Raw genomic sequence first — 6,408 nt, 5'->3', positions numbered from 1 at the left:
GGATGGACCCCTGAGGAACTCTGTGTCATTCTTATTAAAGCAGATATTTAGTTTCTATCTCACAGAACAACATCTATCTGACAAATAGGTTTTAAATTTAAGTCTGTGCCAAAAAGTCTGTAGAAACGTAAAATTTGGTAAAATCAATAATGTTTTAGCAACCTTTATTATATTATCAGTTACAAAATATTGAAAACATTTTACTCAATCAACCCTAAATGAAAAACCATATTGGTCAGAGCATTGATTCTTTTGCAGCAGAATGCCAATGCTTCTGTCTCGTCATCACATTGCTTGACGTCCAGGGCAAAAGATGTTAAGAAATATCTTGTTCATGTGTCTATATTTAAAACATATTAATCCAAACAATTTCTTGTTTGGATTAATATGTTTTGTTTGTTTATTGAGTGCAACATGATGAAAAACATTTTTTATTTTCTTAAATATCTGACACAATTTCAATACTTTGTACAAATTATTATAGTTTAATGATTTAACATAACATTTTAAGCAAAAATACCAGTTTAGACACTGGTGGGCCACTTCTATTACAGAGTTCAAAGAGGCACAACGAGTAGGATTTCCTACAAAACAATATATAGTGTCATAAAAAAGAAATCCCTCTGCATTTACTTATTTTGCTATGTTTGGGACATTTCTGAGTGTCAATCTCTGTCAAAACATAGTTACCAGGTGCCAGGTCATAAACACACATCCAAGAAGAAGCTACAAAAAGTACTATAAAATAATCCAAAAACAAATGTGGGGAGGTGAAACACCAAGCAGACAATGTTTGTTCCAGAAGAAGAGTAAATTAACCATCCCATCCTACTGATTCTGCCTTTAAAGACGAGTTCTTCTGTACAAACAATGATAAAATGAGGCAAAGCTACAACATGAAAAACATTTTTAAAAGATGACTATTTCTGCCAGCAACAGAAAAAAGATGAAAAGTTAGCCTCCAAATTATGAGATGAGAAAAACTAAATTTTGAGATAAAAAGTCACAATTGCGATAAAAAGTCACAGTTATGAGATTAGGAGGTAAGTCATAAATTGTGACTCATAACCATTACTTTCTATCTCATAATTTTGACTTAACATGAGCTTTTATTATCAAGGCAAACGTTTCCTCTTTTTTTTTTATTTTGCTGGCGGAAGTAAGCTTCCATATTTCTTACTTGCAGTTCAGAAAAGAATTCAGCACTCGAACCGATCAAACTACAAAATGATCCTGAGATGCTGTTTAACTGCAGTGGACTCATTTTCTGGTGAGTTGTGTTGATCAGTGGAGTCTGACAATAGCAGATGAACCTCCAACATTTTCATAGGCCACTGTACCATCGTCTTTATCTTCATTGAGCTCCTATGAAAAACAACACAACACATGGAGATAAAATGGCGCGAATAAATCTCTTTTGTTGCTGCAGCCACTTAATTCAGAACAATACAGTCAGTACAGTTTATAGTACAGTTCTCACTCCTAACTCGTCAAATACAGAAGCTAGATCAGCAGCCCACAGCATCTGATATCGACGCAAAGGCATCCTTGAGCTGCTGTATGACACGCACCAGACTTTCAAATGCTCGACAAAAACGACACAGTTTGCATAGGGAGATTCTATGTGAAAGTCAGCATTGACTTATTTTAACTTATGTGTTCAGTTAATAAGCGACACCTTTGTAGGTTAAAGGGATCTTTTACTGATTTAAATCCAGCTCTATGTCATGGCAATGTGTGCAGAAAAACGGTTGATGGCTTCCCTCTATGGCTGCACCCTGGGCATGGAGCTCGGCGTATCAGAGGTCCTCCAAGAGACCGCCAAGATGCGCTTCCATGCTCCACAGGGATTTCCTCCATGAGGTGGAAGTCAAACACTGTTCATCTGCACACACTGAGCACAATTATATGAAAAAGAGCTGGATTTAAAAAGGTAAAAGTATCCCTTTAAGTAACAAGTTCTTAAATAACGTCATGTTAAGGAACAAACATACGCGTTTTAAGCCAAAACACAATCTTTTCCTAAACCTAGTTGGCTAAACCTAACCTGACTCTCGCCAGATAAATTTCGTTCCGCCTTGCTTCACTCATCCATCTGGGATCGCTCGACTGGGAAGTGATTTCAGGAGGCTGGGCCGTATCAAAAAATCCTTGCATATGATAGGATAAACCACTTGTCCGTCATCATCTTCATTGACGTTCTACTACTTCAACCACTCCCATCGAAAACAACCTGCGACGCTGATAAGCGACGCAGGAAAAAGCCAAACTGAACAGCCGACATGGTTCCCACCAAAAAAAGCCTTCAGAGCTGTTCTTTGTTTTCTTTTAAAAAATAGATTAGACAATACAGATTAAATAGCAGCATCGATGTTGACACCTGGTTCCTTGATGCGAGCCGCCACAGTAATTTCTTAAAGCCCCGCCTGGTCCTGAGTGGCCTGACCATTTTTTGGTACGAATCCAGATGATTGAGTGGAGCGAGGCGGATTCAAGAGCAAGGCAGAATGTATGTCATCTGGCAAGAGTCAGGTTAAACCCTACCCTGCAAGTTGAAAAATGACGCAAAAGGTTGACCCAGAGAACTAAAAACCTGAGGTCCTGACCAAGCCACTGCATGTGATTAGTTGGGAGTCAGATTGTGTTGGTTTATTCTTATGGTAAACATTAAAATACGACAAACACAAGAGTTCGATTATTCATTTTTAACACTCACATTGTCAACCGTCTGTGTTTTGTTCGCTGAAAAGACAAAGAAGTCGATTTTAATTTCCACAAGGTAACTTCACATTTTCAAATGTTCTTTTTCTTAGAAATTTAATGTGTGAATGTTTTCACCTTTAGTTCTCACCCATATGTTGACCGTCACAATAATTATTATGAGCGCTGCTAAACCCACAGACACAATGATGAACCTCCACCAGCCTGGATATTAGAATCAAACATTACATATACATTTTTTGGCTGCAGCTTTCTGTTCTATTTAAAACCCTGTGGCTAAAAGATAATAAAAGTATTTTCCCCATCGTGACTATCTCCATATCATGACCCATATCCGCTGTATGTGTCATGCTGACATCCAAACTTCATGAGACAGAGAGAGAAGATTTTGATATGCTACCCTGTTGTGAAGCATCGATGATGGCCGGCATTGTTCTCAATAAAACAGTAACTGCTGACATGACAAATGCAATCAAAAGGTATGATGAGAAAAATATATACAGGTTTATTATCGACAGTACATTACGTAAAAAGAAAAAGAAGGATATCATCATAAAAAAAGAGTTACGTCAGACTAAAGTGATGATAATATCTCACCTGAGGACTGAGGGCTGAAGTCAAACAGCTGCACTTCTCCACTGTAATCAGCTGTCACTTTACACTTTGACTTCCGTCTCTCCTTTCCAGTAGGAAATGTCACAGTAACTGAGCACTCCACTCCGGTCTCCAAGTTTTTATCTGCATCTTTGCCCTCATACAACCACTCCACTGTGTGTGCACACCATTCATACGTCGACACAGAGCAGTTTAACGTCACCTCATCAGTGTCCTTCTGTTCAGTCACTGGGGAAGATGGAGATATTGTGAGAAGAAGACAATAAAAGTACAATGAACGTTCCCACTGCAATCATATCTATTGTAATATTTCAGCAAATTGCTCTACAGTTTGAAAACATTATGATGTAAAGACTCACTGGTAACAACAGAAAGGTAAACGTGAACATCTTGGTGTCCTGATATGTTGACTTGTCTGCAGGTGTAACGACCAACATCCTCATCTGTGATCTTCTTCATAACCAGAGAACATTTCTCTGTAACACTCAGTCTGTCTGATTGGTTTTTGAAGTTATCATCAAGCTGCCCAAGGTTCACAAGCATTAATGACAATGTGCTTCCTGGACCACTGAAGATCCAGTAGGTACTGTCACATTTGTCCTGATCACCTCTCACATGTTCACAAGGCAAAGTGACTCCATCTCCATCTCTGACGACAAAGCTGAGGGAATGTTGTCCAGTCACTGCTGTTCAAAATATGAGAGGAAAATGAGACAAAATTTGAAATATAAATGTAGCTTTATCCTGACAGTTAAGGCCCCTAAAAATGATACATGGTGAAAACACTTTGCACCGATCGTTTCCATTAAATTTCTAAGGAGGAGGCGCTGACGCCCAATGTAGCACCAGCGCCCAAGGTAGCGGCGCGCACCGCTCAGATTTGCCTCTCTGCCGCTTCTCTTAAAGTTCAATGTGGGTTTTCAAGTTCAAGAACTTTGACCTAGTTGCCGCTGACCTTTTAAAAGCGCAACCAATTAGATAGAAGCTTTAAATATGACTTTTCCTAGGCAACCAGAGAGCGACATCAAGCCAGTTAGAAAGATGGAGGAAAAACGTAACGTTTGTGTATCTGAGTTTCCTGAACTATTCAACGTTACATCAAAGTCGTATCACATCTAAAACGTAATGCTTGCAGGTTTGTAAGAAGTCACACCAGGTTTGTGAATAGACAGCTTACGAGCTAATGGGTCTTATAATGCTAACGCTGATTTAGACGTTAACTGGGTCTCTGCACCCAACGTTGCACTTAAGCCAGTGTTGGCGGTTTCATCTGAAACATTCAGGTTGATGACTTGCAGTGGCAGCGATGAGCATAAGGATAAAGAAAGCCAACTTTTGAATAGATTGTCCTTACTAAAAAAAAACTCTGTATTTGATGATTGTGTATGCAGCTTTTTACAACCCATATTTACCTTTGTTGTTAGACAGTGACCTGGTGGTGGTGGTGTAATTATGATGGAAGTTAGATGACCTAAGATAAGTCTGTATAGGAAGAAATGTCAGGGTGAATGGATGAGTCACCATCAAACAACTCAATGTATTCTCATCCACAGGTTCGTAGGATATCCTGCATAAGGTAATGCACAATTTTTTTTTATTATTTTTTACGAAATATGACGTTCAATTTCATACTGGAAATGCTGACCGGAAGTGGATCGCAACGGTTACGTTACATTTCAGTTTGACTTAGAAAATCAAAATACTTGGTTAGGGTTAGAAAAAAAGGTTGTGCTTAGGCTGAGTATTACCGGAACACAAACACCAGTCCACCCGGTGAAAGGTCAGTGTTTTGGGACCCATCCTCCACCTCCACCCTCCTCTCTATGTGGGAGGTACCTCATTTTGACACGTGAAATACAGTAAAGTAGTAAATATGTGGCAAACATATGAATTGCAATGCATTACTTTATGTCATATGAACCATGAGAACAGCCTGAACAAACACAACAAACAGAACTTTTGCCCCGTGCTCGGGTTTCATGTAAAAACCAAATGTCAACTTTACAACCAGGGGACGTGACGAATAAACAACTTGAAATGCAAAATACTGGCCAGATAGACTCATGTAATTGCTTTTATTGTGAAAGGAAGAAGAGATCTGGTATGTGCTGCCTTTGTCAAGGCTGATAGGAGTGCAGTTTCGCCGATGCTGCATAACCCTTATGCCTTAATTCATGTTGCGAAAGCTCAAAAAAATCCACATTTTCCACAAAATCCACAAAGCGACATAATATTGCCATTCTGTGTGAAAGTACTCATGACAAAAACAACAGTTTGAAAAAAAATATTAATGAAGCACACCAAAACAACTCCATTCATGTTAAGCCAATCCATGACCTTTTCCTGACCTAATCACACGTGTTAAGCTTAACAAAATAGTTACGTTAACATTAAGTAGAACGGTCATATGTGATGTGTTGGGAGTCATTGGCACATAATCTAGTGTGTTGTAAAAAACTGTGCTGCTTATACTGTTTAGAAAATCTGTTTTGCTTCCAAATTTCCTGAAACTCCACGTCTAATACAAACCACGCTCTTGGTTGTCTTACTTAAATTAAGATCACACTTGTAATAATGTAGGATTAAACATACCAATAATGTTATTTTTTTGTAATCTTTCTGGTATTTCTGTATGTATTATATTCTTACCTGTAATCAGAAGCCCCAGTATAAGCAATAAAAACACTTTAATCCATCTGAATTTAACCATCCTGCATGTTTTTTTCTCTTCCTTTTTAGCTATTAACTGTCTGAGTTGCTAAACTGATGTGTGTTAAAGGGAAGAGAAGAAGAATGTATTTTCTGTGATGTGCCACTTCCTCATTGTAAAAAAAACCCAAAGTTGCTAAATATATGTTGTTGCATGCTTAGCATAGATCCACTCTTTTTTTAACTTTTACATTTTAACCATTCAGTGAATACTCTCACAGAAGTTAAACAGGATATTATTTATCCATCAGCAGCAAAGAAAATTAGCAGTAAAGCCATCTGGGTGACCAGACCAGATGAGAAGCAGATTCAATGAACAGGTTTTATTTTCAGTTAGTCCAGTTCTTAGAAGAGTCAAAGCAC

At 38.3% G+C, this 6,408-nt stretch overlaps 1 long non-coding RNA gene across 1 annotated transcript; it reads right to left on the bottom strand.

The window, feature by feature from the left end:
* Positions 1 to 655: 655 nt before the first annotated feature.
* Positions 656 to 3,490, bottom strand: LOC310961659. The gene is made up of 4 exons (XR_014593638.1): positions 3,319 to 3,490; positions 2,839 to 2,925; positions 2,717 to 2,742; positions 656 to 1,365 (listed from the first exon to the last, which is right to left on the bottom strand). It is a non-coding gene; the product is annotated as an uncharacterized lncRNA (long non-coding RNA).
* Positions 3,491 to 6,408: the final 2,918 nt, after the last annotated feature.

The sequence above is a fragment of the Echiichthys vipera genome (assembly GCF_963691815.1).
Source record: "Echiichthys vipera genome assembly, chromosome: 19".
Lineage (NCBI taxonomy): Eukaryota > Metazoa > Chordata > Actinopteri > Perciformes > Trachinidae > Echiichthys > Echiichthys vipera.
The sequence above is the reverse complement of the archived record's forward strand: the minus strand, read 5'-3'. Positions and strand labels throughout refer to the sequence as shown.